The sequence below is a fragment of the Talpa europaea genome (genome assembly GCF_964194135.1).
Source record: "Talpa europaea genome assembly, chromosome: 1".
NCBI lineage: Eukaryota > Metazoa > Chordata > Mammalia > Eulipotyphla > Talpidae > Talpa > Talpa europaea.
The window spans coordinates 149580500-149597401 of NC_140073.1; positions in this window are offsets into that span (position 1 = coordinate 149580500).

Sequence of the window (16902 nt, forward strand, 5' to 3'; positions counted from 1 at the left end):
TTCACCAGAGACAGAGTAGGGAACAGAACTGAAACACACCACTGAGGGGAGCAGCGGGCGAGTCAGGAGAGGTCTGCTGCCCCATGTGGGTATCTCCCTGGCCAGGCATTGAACTTGTGCTGCAGAGGCTGCGGATAGATTCTTCGGTTGTGTCCTAACCCCTTGCGCCATCTGGGAGGCCCCTGGTATCCACTGTTCGAACAACATACGTATGATCTGTGTATTCCTCTTAGACATAAAAACTCTTTGTTTCTTGATTTTTGTCCTTCCCCATGAGGTCTGTACAGTGCTGAAACCTGATAGGGTCTTGATAATTAGGACTGTAATCATATAAACATGTAAACAATGTAAAATTTCTCAGACACTGAAAGTAGTACTAAATATATTGATCATGATGGAGATGCCCATATTTTTAATTCTTTAATAGCGTCTTCCACAACCATTCATTCATTTACCACTCAGGCCAAATGATTTGGTATTTTTAAATCAAATATTTTTTACATATACAAAACGGTTCTAGTAGCACAGGCAATGATGATTTAATAAATACTGTGCAAAACTTGGAAAAAGCACATCGGTCTGCTGCAAAATATCTTAAATTTTATATTAATAATACAGTGTCAATTCATTCATTATAAATGCACAGCCATTTGTTGGTGAAAGGAAAACAGGATGTCAAGGGCAAATAAAGAATTCATTGGTGAAGCAGTATCTTGGACAGGAACTCCTATTTGTCTAATGTTCTCTGTAACTTTAATAGTACCCAGCAGTTGGTGGTCCACAGCGGATCAGCAATGAGTGGATTGCATTTTCTTTGTTTGCTTTGCAATTGAAGGATGTTTGCAATATTAAAAAGCACACACAACATACACACATACACCATAACAAAAACTCTGCCCCCAGGATACCATATGGCAGGGGCCCCGCACCTGAAACCCAAACAAAGCCAGCAGAACAGATTCAGTGTTTGTCTTTGGCTGAGAATTTGAGCTGACATCAATTATACTTTTGAGCCTGGACTGAATTCAATGTAAGCTTGTCAGTTGGCACCTTAGAAGAATGAATTAAACTAAGCCTGTGTTTCCTTATCACTGCGTGTACCAGCCAAACTGTTTTGTGCATGCCTTTGACATTTTAATTGGAGGAATCAGGAGGATTTTTCAAAGCTTTTCTAGGACAGGTAGGCAAAATGTATATTGCTTGCTGGGTGTAACCTTCAGGTAGTTCAATCAGTTTTGCCAAATGATCAGGGAAGCATAATGGAAGATCAGCTAATAAAAAATAAGCCAGAACATTTCCGTTGATCATTTTGAATTGTGGATATTTTTGTTGCTCTTTTGTTTTAGTATGTTTTGTGTTAAATCAGGTCCAAAAGTATTTTAGGAAACAGTTGGTAAAGCTATTTTGCCAATTTTAGAATAGCCACAGGCTTACATTATTGAATGGAATTGTATTTTAGAATATTAACATCATTGATTCTCAGTTAAATATTCACTTCAGCATTGTAACTTTTGATATATATTTAAGTGGCTAAGGGTTAATTAACTTCAGATGTTTATAAAGCCAACAGTATACAGTTTCAAGTTAATGATAGAAAAACAAGAAGCTCTACCGGATGTTTTTATGAATCTTGAAGATGTATGATTTCATTCAAATGTTCATTTATTTACCACTACAATTACACTCATTTCTAGCATTTTTTCCTGCCTTCCTCTGACTAAATGTTATCTATGCTTGAAATTTCTGTTGTGAATAAAATGCTATTCTTTTAAGAACTATATGCTGAAAATTGTGCATTTTCTATGTCAAAAATCCCAATGAATAAGCACTTAGAAACATGAATTTTTAAATAGACACTATAAAATTACACAAATCCTTAAAACGCACTTTGTTGATTTTAAACAATTTTATTTGGTAATATAATATGTTCTCTTCCAAAGCTTAACAAATTTCTAGAATGGATTTTCTTAAAATAAAAAACTTTCTAGGAAATCTTAATTTGAACCTGGTCTGGGGGAAGGTTAGGATTGAAAATGTCTTGAATAAGATGGAAAATGACAGTGCAAATTATGAATTGATTAGTTTCTTGTGAAAACATGTAATTTCTATTTTTCCACAATTAGTGAAAAATATAGTTTTAAAAATTTATGAACACTTTTTTCAAATGTCATATTTGTTATTACAGCAGGCAAAATTGTAGGCCAACTGCAAATTTTGCTGATGAGGAAGAAATAAGTACTGGTAGCTGGTCTTCTAGAACTGCACATCCACTATGGAAACCACTAGCCCCATGTGGCTATCCAAATTTAAACTTAATTTAGTTTAATTAAGGGGCAACTAAGCACTTGAAAGATGGCTAATTTAATAAAGTGAATTTTTTATTGAATAGTGCAAATACAGAACATTTCTGTCAAAGTACATTATATTATTTGACTGTCCTATAGTTTGGTGTCTACTTAAATCTCACAACATTGTTACAATTTATATTACTTACTGATCACCTCCTAAGAGCATAAAATAATACTCCTGATTGAGAAGTAAACTCTGAGGTGCTGAGTTTTTGCGAGTCCCCAAGAAATTTCATGGACAACCAAGGGATAGAATAAATATGCAATCCTAGGTATTTACCCAAAGGACACAGAAACATCAATTCCAAAGAACACCTGCACCCCTATGTTTATAGCAGCACTGTTTACAATAGCTAAGCTTTGGAAACAACCCAAATGCCCAAAAATAGATGACTGGATCAAGAAGATGTGGTACATATATACCATGGAATATTACTCAGCATTCAAAAAAGATAAACACATGCAATTTGCTGCAACATGGATGGCGCTGGAAGGGATCATGCTCAGCGAAATAAGCCAAAAAGAAAAAGAAAAATACCGGATGGTCTCACTCATAGCAGGAATCTAGAAAACTTAAATAAGGGACCAGGAAAATGAATAACTATAAGAAAGTGAAAATCAAAATCAACAAAAAACTATGAACCAGAGACACTTTTAGGGGGGCGGGGGCGGGAGGGGAGGGATTGGGGTCAGAATGGGGGGCTGCAATTGTATGGGGAATATAACAATAAAGTTTATAAAAAAAAAAAAATAAAAAAAAAATATACTAACAAAAAAAAAAAAAAAAGAATAAATATGCAAATAGGTGATGTGATAAGTCTATATTGCCTCAAATATAGATGTCCTGTCTTGTTTCTATGGAAAAAAATGCCTCATGTTGAATAGTATCATCTTTATCCAAGCTAACAGTCAATGTTATGCATAAGTAACATTTCAAATCCTGGTCATGGACCAAAAAGAAAAATTTATTTGGTACCTAGTTGAATCATGACATGTTCCACCAGTGAGCCCAACACTTTCCAGGAGCAACAAATTAATACAATTCCTCAAACATACTGAAAATAAGAATGAGCTTGACTGGGAAATACAATCTTATAAAACTGAATCTGAAATAAAACTTTCTTCTGATTGCAGCCATTTTCTCTTGCAACTGTGAATCAGAAATTGCATCTTCTCTCTTAACATCTACAGTTCTCTCTTCCATTGTCTACTGCATTTCACTTGGGAGGACAAGGTGATAGGGGTAAAACGTTTTTAACTGGGGTGTATGCTGTCTTGCAAGACCCAATTGTTTGCCTCTTTTTTCCAAGTCTGCATTTAAGGACATTACACTGGTGACTGGAAATTATCCAAAATGGGAGAACTTACTTCATGGAAATCAGTAAATGCTACAAATCAGAGAGACTCTGCTTTTGACATCTGGTAGTTAAGTGCCACCAGCATATCATTGACAAGAGAAACCCTTTCAACTAGGAAGAGTCTACTGTTCTACACTACTTCTCTACTCTGTCTCCAAAGGGTTAGCCATCTAGTGGTTTTGGCAGAAATCCTGAGAGGAAAATGACATGGTTATGACAGGAAATATTGAGACATAAAAGTTATGGCTAGGTCTCTCTTAGCAGGTGGTTCAATAAATGGAAATGCACACTTTCTGTTCATCCAGGAATCGAGGGGGTGAAAGTTTGTTTGGGCAACAGCAGACGAGGATACATTATCCCCTATGTATTTATTTTTCATCCATGTGGCTAATTTCTGTGTGTGTATTACAAGATTGACATAAACCAAATGTTGCTAATTGGCGCCTGTCAAGCATTAATGAAAACCTTAAGGCAGATCTTATCTTTGTTCTTGCCTAAACAGGTTAGTGAGGGCAGGAAGCAATATTGACATTCAGATATGCATATTTGCTTTCTCTGTATGGTTAATGTACAGGCTACTGAATTAAACAGAATCCTATAATTTCCTTTTAAAACCCCTGTCTTACTCTAGCAGAATCAGGCAGGAAAGACGTGACTCTTTTGCAGTAAATGAAAGAATGCAAGATATGTTTTTATAGTCTAGGCTTCTATTTTCTTCAGCATCTCTGATTTATGAATACTAGAGATGTCTAAATCAGTAAAAAAAAAAAATACTATAAAGTCCAAGTCCCATGCTCCTGGTTATTATAGACCTTTTACAGATAAAGATAGTGTTAATCAAGGAAACAGTATCGTATTGTAGCATAGGGTCTCCTCTGTACTGAAGCACAGTTGAAATAAATACAATGTGCAGGATCAAATGTCACTAGATGCTCCTGCCCAGCAGTTGATTTAGAAGATGAAGGTTGTGATTGGAGATAATAAAGGTGTTCCAGGGCAGGGTGAGGAGCACCCCAGATTCCCTAAACCTGTATACTCTAAATGGGTCCTGCCATCTGCCGCATAAAGACAAAACATACTCTAGTGCATAAGAGCTTCAACAGTAAATAAATTTAATACAACCAGTGTGCAATAGAGAGAAAGAATATAGTTTCCAAATCAAGCACTGAAATTTACCCATCCCCTCCTGGGCAAATGCCCAGCAAAACAGGTTTGGTCCAAAAGCAGGGTCACTGAGGCCCAAAAACTAGCCATGAGTTTAAGGCACCTTCTGGTGGGGACCCACAGGAAAGGGGCAGAAGGGATGGGTCTAGAAGGAAAAGTGTAAAATCCAAGTCAAGATAAAAGCTGCCATTGTTAACCTCCTACAGTTCTCTCACCTATGTTTCTTTCAAGTGTCTCCTTCTATGTCCCCCACGTCCCTGGTAAAAGTCCAAGGCCAAGAAGCAGGCACAGTTTCTTCACATGTCTCTCTGCTCCATGCACTGCCTCCAGGCTTCTTGCTCCCTCTCTCTGCTTCTCCTGCTGCTCCTTTAGTCCCTTTTCCCAGTTACTTTTCTGGCTTCCCTGACCTGCTCAGCAACTGCTTGAGGTAGGGCACCCTTACAATTCCCAGCTTCTCCATTCTTCTTTGGGGGTGGGGGGCAGTGAACTTAAACTGTTACAAAGGGACAAGTCTTGTCACCTGATATTTTTCAGTCTTGAATCTGCTTCAAATACCTTTCTATTGCTAGATACTGTTTTTGGAGAATGTATCATTTGCTGGTATGTTACAGCCCATTGGCCTATAATAACTATCAAATTCTAAATAACTCACAATCATGGAAGCTAAAAAGAGACCTAACTTTTTATAACTTTCCTGTGATTTGTAAGAAATAGAAACCATGTGTTTAGATGTATATTGGATAATATTTTATGCATTGAAACACTTCTTATTGCCCCATGACATTTCAACACAGAGTTTATTGTGTTCTCTCTTTAGACTCTATAACAAACTTTGCAATAAGAGAAATCACAAGGATAAATAGGAACTGTCCCAGAGGCAGCCTTCTCCTTTGGCAAGAAGTATAGGGGCCTAGAAATTTACTTACAAACTATTCAAGTCTATGGATGTTTGGTAGGATTCTGAAATTTTCAAACTACTCAACATTTTTCCAGCTGCAAATATGAATTATAATTATTTGTTTTGAACTCCTTTGTTTTAAAATATTGTATAATTATAGTTGAAAATTATGAATAGCAGAAGTAGAACTGAAAGACAGAACAAATTTTTGAGAATTTTTTTCTATAGGAATGAATGCCCTAGTACTCTAGTATCTAGCAATGTATGTATAAAAACATCCAATAAACCAAACTAATAAAAAACCCTAGAAATCTGACAGTAGAATAAGGCTACAGGGGAGAGCAAAGTGAGGTAGGGGCCCATGGGCATGATGGGGGCTTTTCAGTGCCTGGTGGTGGGTGTGGGGTGGTAACATACACTTGACAGGTGTGATCCTTTACCTGTCAATCATATACCATGATGTAAACCCATGTTACCTCTATAACAAGAACAAAAAGTGAAAAATATATACATTGTTTCAAGAAGGCACACCTGGAGATAATCTGGAAAGTTTATGAATAGGGGAAGCTTGAAACTATTTTAAAATTTCTGGAGGGAAGAAATTAAATGGTAAAGCAATTAAAAAGTACTACCAAGAGGCAAGTGCGTAATGTTTCTGTTTCGATACTTTAGCACTAACAGTGTCAATGTTCCCTTCCTCTCAACCCTCCCCCAGAAAAAGACAATGTCAGAATGTTCAGTGAGAATTGAGAGCAGAATGAAGTAAAATGATTGTGTATACATGTATTTCACTTTTCCTTCAAGTCTGAAGTGAATTAATGAATAATTTAGTGGCCCAAATCTTAGATCTTGAGAGGAGAAGACTGGAAAATCATTCCTGTGACATCTGTGTACTGAATTTGTGTCTTGTTAGAACACAGAAAGAATTTCAAATGCAGTTTTGAGCAAAACAAAAAGAATTTTAGATGTTAGTCTATTAAAATGTGTAAGCAGTTCCTCATGTACAAAGACTTTCGTCAGATCTCAGATCTAATATTTCATATTAATAAATGACTTCCACGTAGTTCTTAATTTTTCCTTAGCTAGATATCAAAAGAAATATTTCTATTTATTTGCTCCTAATTTCTTTGATTCTTAGAATGCAAACTATAAAATTAGAATAAACTACTACTCCCCCCTTCTTTACAAGTCTTCATCTAGTCAGTGAAATTCAACATTTTTGTAACTTTTGTATATGATTTCAAACTTAAAGAAAAAGTTGCAAGAATCATATAAGGAGCCCGCATATATTCTTTTATTTATTTATTTATTTATTTCATAGAGGCATGTTTTATTTATTTATTTATTTGTCTGTCCATCTGTTTGTTTGTTTACACATGCACTGGGTACAGTCAGAAGCTCGGGAGGGTGAGAGAATTCACCAGAGCCAGAGCGGCGAGCAGAGCAGGCAGAAGGACCGAAGGACACTGCTGAGGGGAGCAGCGGGCGGCAGGAGAGGTCTGCGCGTCATGTGGGACCCTCCTCTGGTGGCTGGGGAGCAGCCGGGGATCGAACCGGCGCCGCAGAGGCCGCGGGCGGCTTCGCAACCCAGCGCTCAACCCCTGCGCCACCGGGGAGGCCTGCAGCCCACATATATACTTCACGTACATTTACAAATTTTTCAGTTCACACCAAATACTTTACCTCACCTATGTATGTGTCTGTGTGTACACAAATGTGTCTCTATGTCTGTCTCTGTGTGTGTGTGTGTGTGTGTGTGTGTCGTTCTGTCTGTCTGTTTACCCACCTACTTCCACCAGGCTGTTGTGACACCTTTGTTTCACCTCAGGGTCAGCAAAATCACCCTGATTAATTCCCACCCCTGTGGTCACACAGCCAAAATCTCAAACCCCAGTCTCATTGTTTGCAAATTTTTATCTCCCTGATGTAATTACTGCCATTTACTTTGCTCAAGCCTCTTTTGCCATTCAAACCCATTGAACTGACTGGAGGGAAATTTCTGGACCTTTGGTTCACTCAGAATCCACTTTGTAGAAACCTCTTCTCTGCTTGTCAATCCTCCTCTCACTCCCTTTATAGCTCACCTTAAAAGATTTGACTCTGGGCCTCTATTAGGAAGACATGTTTCCCCCCCACCCCTCCACCCCAGACCACCCCAGACCACCCAGACTGCCTCAGTTCCTTCCTTCCTTCCTTCCTTCCTGGGGTGATCAACCTCTGTTCCAACATAGCTGTGTCATACTTCTCCGAGTGTCTTGCGGAAGTCAGTATCATCATCATTCGGCAACAATTATCATTCTAAAACCACAAAAGACTTCATTTCTATGCACAAGAACCTCAACGAAGGCTCAAGAAAAAAATATTGGAAAAAACCAAAAAATACTGAAAAAAAGTCTAGACTAATGGCTAGTCTAGATGTTATAAATTCCGTGTTCTCTAGTAATTCTGAGGATTGGCCTTTGGGGGAAGTTTTAATCAGTCAAAGAAGAATATGGGGAAATTGAGGTTTTAAATTAACTCCAAATAAAATTTTGATTTGTAAGTATGTAGAATCCTCAGTTGAAGGATCACAAACAGAATGCAAGGCTTCTGAACCCAAGAAGCAAGGCTTTTGAACCCAAGGCTAGTATGCACAAGTGATGTTTACCTGAGATTATTTGAGAACTGTGCTTGACATTAATTCAAAAAAGCTAACTTTACAATCAAAGGTGGTGGGAGTGTCAGCCAGAAGGCTGTCCCAGTAATTCAAGGAAAGTCCATTTGGGTGCTTTGCTTTGAAATAACGGTATAAATATAAAGGAATATGTGGATTTACAACAATTTAAAGGAAATCCAATAAACCTTAGTGATTGGCTGGACAAAGGAAATGAAGAGAAAGGTTGATTAGCCTCTGACACCACACAGTGGTTAGGATGGGATGTTCTTTTGGGGCTGGGTGTGTGTGGATTCAGTGTGGACATGATACTTTGAAGAAATCGAAATTGCAGTGCTCTCAACAGCAGTGCATTTTGAGGCTTAGAAATTGATGAAGGAATTTATTTCAATGAAGAAAATTTGGAAGTGAACAATACTTAAATAATGATTTTTGAAGAATACCCATATTTAGAGGGTGTGGGGGAGAAAGACAGGCTAGGAAAAAATGAGAGAATTGATGATTCTGGTAGTTATTGGGGATGAGCCATATGGATTACCAATTGCTAGGACTTCAATAATGAATAGTTTTCCTAATTCTTATTAATCCTCTTGGTTTCAGACAATGATGATGACTAAGCATGAAATACTGGATCATCATGACCCACGGGATATGAGCATGAAGGTGTAGGTTGGGGGATCCCTTGGATCACCCACTTTTCTTTTTTTTTTAAAATAAATTTTATTTTTATATTCCCCATACAATTGCAACCCCCTTATTTTGACCCCAATCCCTCCCCTCCCCGCCCCCCACCCTCCATAGAGTGTCTCTGGTTCATAGTTTTTTGTTGATTTTTATTTTCACTGGTCCCTTTTTTTGTTTTATTTTCACTTTCCTGGTCCCTTATTTAAGTTTTCTAGATTCCTGCTATGAGTGAGACCATCCGGTATTTTTCTTTTACTTTCTGGCTTATTTTGCTGAGCATGAGCCCTTCCAGCGCCATCCATGTTGCTGCAAATTGCATGTGTTTATCTTTTTTGATTGCTGAGTAATATTCCATGGTGTATATGTACCACATTTTCTTGATCCAGCCATCTATTTTTGGGCATTTGAGTTGTTTCCAAAGCTTAGCTATTGTAAACAGGGGTCACCTTCTTTTCTTAATTCAACCCTATGGGTATAATCTGGAATCGTTTTAAAGCCTCAAATTGCCCCTGGAGTTGACATTAACTTTTAAGTTCTTTTAAGCTAGTAACAGCTGAAACTTAAGAGACAATTCCACATTTTCTTTATATCCTGAGGTTTGCTTAAACGAATTGCAGAAGGGAATCCTGGGCAGCGATCTGGTTTGAGGCAAAGCAGGCTATGATTCAGCTTCCATGAAGTTGTGTTTTGCAGCTATGGAAGCCAAGCAGCCCTATGTACCTGACTTCTATTCACTTCTCTCTACTCCAGTTGTCTATTTCCTTCTCTAGAATGATTATATATTTTGAGGTTATTTTGGCTTGTTTTTGCTTTGTTATAGTTTTACATATACCTCTTTTACAACCTAATATTTTTTCCCACCATTTGGGAAAGGATGAAAGCAACAGAACCATAAAACACCTACACTTTCTAGAACTCAGGAATAACGTAATACCTTTTAAAGTATCTTTTATGTACTTATAATGGACTGAAAGGAAAATGAATTGTGGAGTAGTTCTTTGAAAACAACTCAGTCACTCTCGCCAAACCTAATGCTTGAGTGGCCACATAGAAGCTTGACAACTATTTTGGGGGAAGATGAAGGAGAAAGAAATGACCTCAAAGGCCCACATGCACACGCTGGAGCTGAAGCCCAGCAAAGAGGTACCCCTACTTCTCCACAGTGGAAAAGGGGGGCAACTCTATGTTTTGTCTGCATTTTGAGATAACTGAATGCAGCTGGGTAATTAAATAGGTTGTGTCTCGTTAAAGTGTGTGCATTGGGTAATATCTCACTTAAACTCTTAAAAGCTCAGCTTTTTTTAAAGCCTTTTTTCCCCCTTTTATGTTGACTAGGGGAAATCAGTGTGTTGTAAACAGTTAAATATCAGCAATTAAGAGAGGAGCAAGAATTCTGGACATGGCTGTTACTTGACAGGAAGCCCACAGACATAGGGGATTGTTTTTGTAAGTTTTATTGAGATATAATTCATATAATGTAATTCATCCATTTAAAGTGCCACCAGAGGGGGAAAGTTATAAAGATGAAAAAGGTTAAAGGGATATGGGTGCTCTGGGTTGGGTGGGGTGTGGTGATGTATAGCTAAAGAGGTGTGAAATCTATTCCTCTGCATATACAGTGATGTAAACCAATGTTATCTCAAAGAAACACATTTAAAAAAAAGAAAAAGTAAGCAGATCAACCCTAAAAACATAAAGGACATAATCCAACAGCTTTTAGTATTTTCGTAGAGTTAGTAACGACAATCAATTTAGAGACATATGTATCAACCCCCCTAAGGGAATCTGATGTGCCTTAGTCCCTTCCCCCACCTGAACCATGACTATCTCTTCCCATTGGGAATTCCATACATACAAGTGATAGATGCTTCTTCTATAGAGCTCTCGAACTTGTGTAATGGATTTGACTGCAGAAAGACAATACATAAGTCTTACATATGTTGCTAACTGACATGCAGTGACCCACATCAATACAATGCTATCCCATTTCTCTTGCGTAGGATCCTTTTTCATTCCAAGAGGAATTGATTTCATTATTTTCTTCCTAGAATGACTGACTTGTTGGGCATGACTGAGCCTGCAGCTTGTTTATAGAATGATGTCATAGAAAATCCCACCTATCTATTGAGTAGTCACAAAGATTTAGGCACTGAACACACCCAGTGCAATAAGCCTCCCTGCCTCATAGAGGTTTACCTTTTCTTAGGACATCACCCGGTGTTTATATGAATTAATATGTCACCGTGAGACATAAAGACAGTTCCCCTTCTATATTCATGCAACTCATTTTCTTTGATGTTAGCTGTTTAATGTCCCTCTTACCTGGTAGAATATGACCGGCTATATATTCTATGATGGTGGAGACCACATTTATCCTATTTCAATAGGTCCACTGGACTATTTCGAGCAGGAGTAGATTTCCTCTTTGCAATCAGAGATTCATCCCAGAATTGATTAGCCTTTCGCTGGGAGGGCCCCCGATGGCCAGAGCTTCTGTGGGAACACCAGTACCTTTGTAATATTCCGGAGCTGCTAGGGCAGTACCCCCTGCAAGCCCAATGGGGCTCAGTAAAGATGATTGCCTGCCTGACATCCATCCCTGGATGTCCAGACCCAGATATTTGCAAAGCATTTTATTTAGTAGCTGCCACAGTGATCACAAGAGAGGGGAAGGGGAAGGGGGTGGTTTCTTTGAGGACAGCTTTCAGTTGCTCTAAATTAGTCATGGTTCACAACAGGAAAGGGAAATCAGAGACTTGTATAATGAGAAATGCGGAAGGTCCAGGGAACCTATACATTACTTGTGACTGTATCTTCTCGGTCGTATGTTTTATCTAACAGATTAAATCAATGGAAAGTGCCAATGTACTGGACATCACGATCTGCTAGCATGAATCTGGGACTAGATGCCTAGTCAGAATTAATAGAGGCATTTAGATGAAATTTGTTTTGGGGCCAACACTGGGAAATTAAATATCCTTTATAATGTATAATCATTTTGTTCCTCATATTATTCTGGTAACTATAATTAATCCATTGTTAAGTATCAGAAACACCCAAAGAAAGAGGAGCTGATAGTGTGGTTGGGAAATGACATCAGACAGATGGATAATGAAACTTAGCAGACAAAAAGAAATAATGTCACCTTCATGTTTTATTACTATTTTTGCATAGACAGAAAATTCACATCACCTCTCACATATCCTCTCGGCATTGCAATAGTGATCAAAATTCTGATGGGTAAAAAAAGCCACGTGAACCTTGTTCCTTAGGTTTCTATGAAAATGATGGAAAATGATGGTTTTCATTTCTAAACAGGTTAGAAGTTTAGAAATTGCTGAAGTATTGTACAAATACATTTGAATGTGAAAAAGTTAATCTGACTAACATTTGGGAAAATATTGTAATAAAAAAGATACTCATTCAGATTTTGGAATTTTGGGGTTCTTTCTTTAGAAATAAGTCTTTTCCATAATTTCTTGATTGTGGAATTTTAGTGCCACATGACCCATTGTTTCTATGTTTATGTCAACAATGTTAGTTTTAAAAAAAATTTAGAATACTTTCTTAAAAATCTGAAGCTAGCTTGCAAGATCTACTTTCATTTCCCCATGAAGCCTAAAATAATAATAAATACTAGCACAAAGCTAAAGAAAATACAAGTAATGAGAACTTTTACTCCTGCAACTAACCTGTTATCGAAACTATGGAATTCCTTAGCACTTCTATTTTGCCAATTTTCTTTGCTGTTATGACATTTGTAATCACCTGTTTAATGTCCCTTTTACCTGGTAGAATATGATCAACTATAAATTCTATGATGGTAGAGACCACATTTATCCTATTTCTGTCCTTTGATATGTATATGTGGGTGTGTATATATATATATATATATATAAATAAAACACATAGCTCTATAATACAGGTATAGATATATAGAGACCTATACACACATATTATATATAACTTAGTGTAGTGACATAGTTCTAGGCATGCAAGTAACATCAAAGAAAATGAGTTGCATGAATATATAAGGGGAACTGTCTTTATGTCTCACTGTGACATATTAATTTTATAAACACCGGGTGATGTCCTAAGAGAAGGTAAACCTCTATGAGGCCGGGAGGCTTAATGCACTGGGTGTGTTCAGTGCCTAAATCTTTGTGACTACTCAATAGATATTGACAACAGCAGCTTGTGAGCCTCAGGGGAATGATGAACAGCTATAATGGATAATGGTTGTATATTTAATCAATTTACATTACAAGTGGTTTAACAGGAGATGCATTCATTCATGTGGCAAGCGCACCTCTCGAATTTAACACGCAGATGGCATCATGCTCACAAGTATTAGCTTAAAGCCATATTAGCTAATTCTTGACTTTCTATTTAGGAGCAAAGCAACCAAATTCTTATCACCTATTAACTTACAGCTTTTACCAATTTCTTTAGTTGAATATGACTGTCTTTATGCCAGGCACACTTCAATGTTTGCTAATATATAAAAATGGGAATGGTTACTCAGATTTTGATTCTAATTAACTACACAGTTGCATGCCATCCACACTGATATCATGCTAATCATATTTACTAAGGCAGGAAAGTATATCAAGGTGATGTAGAAATAGTTTTAATAGCAAAGCTTAAATTTCTAACAAAGATGTCATTATTTCTAAAATAACTAGAAAATTAGGTAGATATTATATATTAGGTAAATATAAAACAGAATTAGCATGTTTTTAACAGCAAAGCTTAAAAAAGGCTGGTGAATTATAATTAAGAAATTAGAGAAAATAGATAATATTATCCTAAGCACTTCGGTTAGTGCTGTTTTCACCATATAGTGCATTTCACATGATTCTATGTTAAAGAAGATTGAACTATATTTTCATGTCAATAAATTTCTTATTAGGGATAGAGGAGAAATCGACAGCAAAATCAGACATCCATCCACCCACAATTTTTGTGGCATTTCTGGTCACATATCTACTTAGTACAAAGGAAGGAAATGGCTTTGCGTGGATGGGTTGAAGGAAAAAAATATTGAAACTGGATTGAAATTTCCTGAACACATCAGTCTATTGACAAATATTATTAATATCATGTTAATTCCCAACTTAAACATCCCTTACCACTCCCACTTTACTCCAGTGTCTCCAGGAGAAACTTCCAACCCTTTGCAACTTCCAAGCCTACAAGATGCAATCTTTTGTTTTTAATCTTTCTCTTCTGCCAGTTCTACCTATCTTTATCACCAATATATTTTATTCCAACCACACTAGCCTAGTTGACATTCCCTAGCATAAACAAGTGACTGTTGCTCAAACTCTTTTACAAACATACATGTCTCCCTTTGATAAACTTCTTCCTCTGCTCCACTGTTCAAATTCTTATTTACAAACTCATTTAGAAAGACATTTCTTCTTTGCATCCTCCTGCTACCATCACCCAGGGTACCCTTCCCTGCTATGGGGTTCATTTTAATCTTCTCATTTTGGTTTAAAATTGCTTATCTGTCTGTGGTCCTGACAGAATGTGAGCTTCCCAAAGTCAGTGTTCAAGTCTCAGAGGCTTTAAAAATACCATGGTGCCAAGCCCAGTGTCCATTAGTTTCTCAGCTCATCCTACCTATTGTGATTATTAGCTTTCGACCATCTCTTGATGGGAAAGACTCTCAGCCTTTTCAACAGATGCAGAGTCACAGTCCCAATACTGACCTGTACGAACCAAAAAAATTAATTGTTCACAACCATTGCTTCTGAGAGTCTGACTTAATTTCTGGGTCTTTACCTGGGATAGTAGAGCAAGGCTGTCCTTTTCAATATTTTTCCAGTTTGCTAGGTCCTTCTCTCGACTGTGCCTGTGGTAGCAGAGATGCCACTGACTCTATCATTATAGTAACACATACAGTTTTTGTCTAACATCATTTCCAACTGTCTGAAAGTAATGTGTTAATTCAACTTAGTAATGATGCAAATTGGATGGTTTTGAATTCACAAGTGAAAGTGAAAAGATAATATAAAATGATCTGAAGAGTTTAGAAATAAGGCCAGGAGCAAAACAATTCTACTTGGAACATGCAAAATGAAACCTGGGTGCAGGGCTGTGGGGAGGGGGGCATGAAGCAGAAACTCAGTTGTTCCATGTCCATGACTGCAGGGAACACATTTCTAACTCTTTGAAGTTCTGTAAATGCCAAGCCATTATTAGTCTTCACTAAAGTAATGAACTCTTTTTTAAATAGTCAGATCTCAGAACACATACAATGCACTAGGACACATCAGTTTGAGATCCATAAATGAAAAATGATTTTAACCCTGGTTTACAGACTGGGAAAATTTTAACTTCCAGAAGAAACCTACACTTTGTACAAGGTCACTGGAAGAAGTATTGACTCTTATTCTTAACAGACAATTAGTAAGACTGAGTTTAAATTTATCCACTAATTACAATTGTGTATTTGCCGAGGTTGCTGCTTCCATTTACCTAGCATTCTATTTAGGTACTAGGGATATCTTTCTCTTAAGATCTAATTAAAATTTAGCATCACTGAAGCATAATCTACGTTTCCTAACTTGTTAGGCATTCCTACCCTGGCAATTTATTCCACATAGACTTGGAGACAAAGGAATGGAAAAGAAAGCTGGGTTTGAGGTATGGCACTAGAGAATATATCATGCCCTTGTTCAGAAAGAGTGCTGGCTACTCCTTGTAAAGGAACAGCATCCCACCACTTCATACCCTTAGAATATCAGGAAGCGCTTATCCAGTGGGAACTGGGTGAAAGAAGTATGAATCAGAGTTACCTCACACACACACATACACACACACACACACACACCTGCCTCACACACAACTAACTGCATGACTGGGGAAGCTCACCTCTGGAAAGAGCATGTCGGAATTGGGTCTCAGAGGCTGGGTCAAGTCAGGAAATAACTTGTGAACAAACTAAGCTAGAGAAGAGAGAGGAACAAGCTAGGTTCTAGACACACCCCACAATTGCCAGGTAGGAAGGGCAGGATTTTTCCTCAAGAGGAAGGGGCAAGCAATGAGTCAATCCTTGATTCCTTGAAATGGAGGGCACGGGTGAGAACTGTATAAAGGCATGAAAGCCAATCCATGGAGGAAGCTCCCTCCACAAGCCTCACGATGGGCCTAAGCTGGGGGCGATGAAGAAGAAGCTCTGTGGAGCTTCCAGAGTGAGTATAATTTCCAAGAGGAAAATATCCTATGTGTTACCTGTGTGCATGGAGAGACAGAATAAATTGTATCATGGTTAATGACTATATTTCCAGAAGTTTCTAGAATCCATGGAGGTGCCTTTCTTGATTGCTCCAGAGATGGCACAACAGCTTCCTCCCACAAGTCTCTGGTCCCTTCACCACACCTTATTTTCTTTAGAGAATGTACCACAACTCCTAATAGTATTGCTCATTTATTTATTTATTTTTGCCTCCTCCAGTTACAACAGCCTGGAATTCCTAAAGAAGCAGATCGCTCAGTGACTGTCTTCCTGAGTTGGTGTTTGCTCCCTGCCAGAGCTGGTGTGTGCTCTGTGCTGCATACACAGTGAAGCAACCAGTGAGTAAACAGTTAACACATCTATGTCATTCAGTTTTACATAGGGGGAGGCACAAAGTGCAATGCTATTCTTCCTTCTGAATGTGCACAACCTACTGAGGGAAAATAACGGGTGTCCCCCTTATCATGAATCCACAAAATGGTTCAGTTCTGTTCTTTCTTTGTTTTGTCTCTGAGTAACATTATCCTTTATTACATGCAAGAATTTTTAAG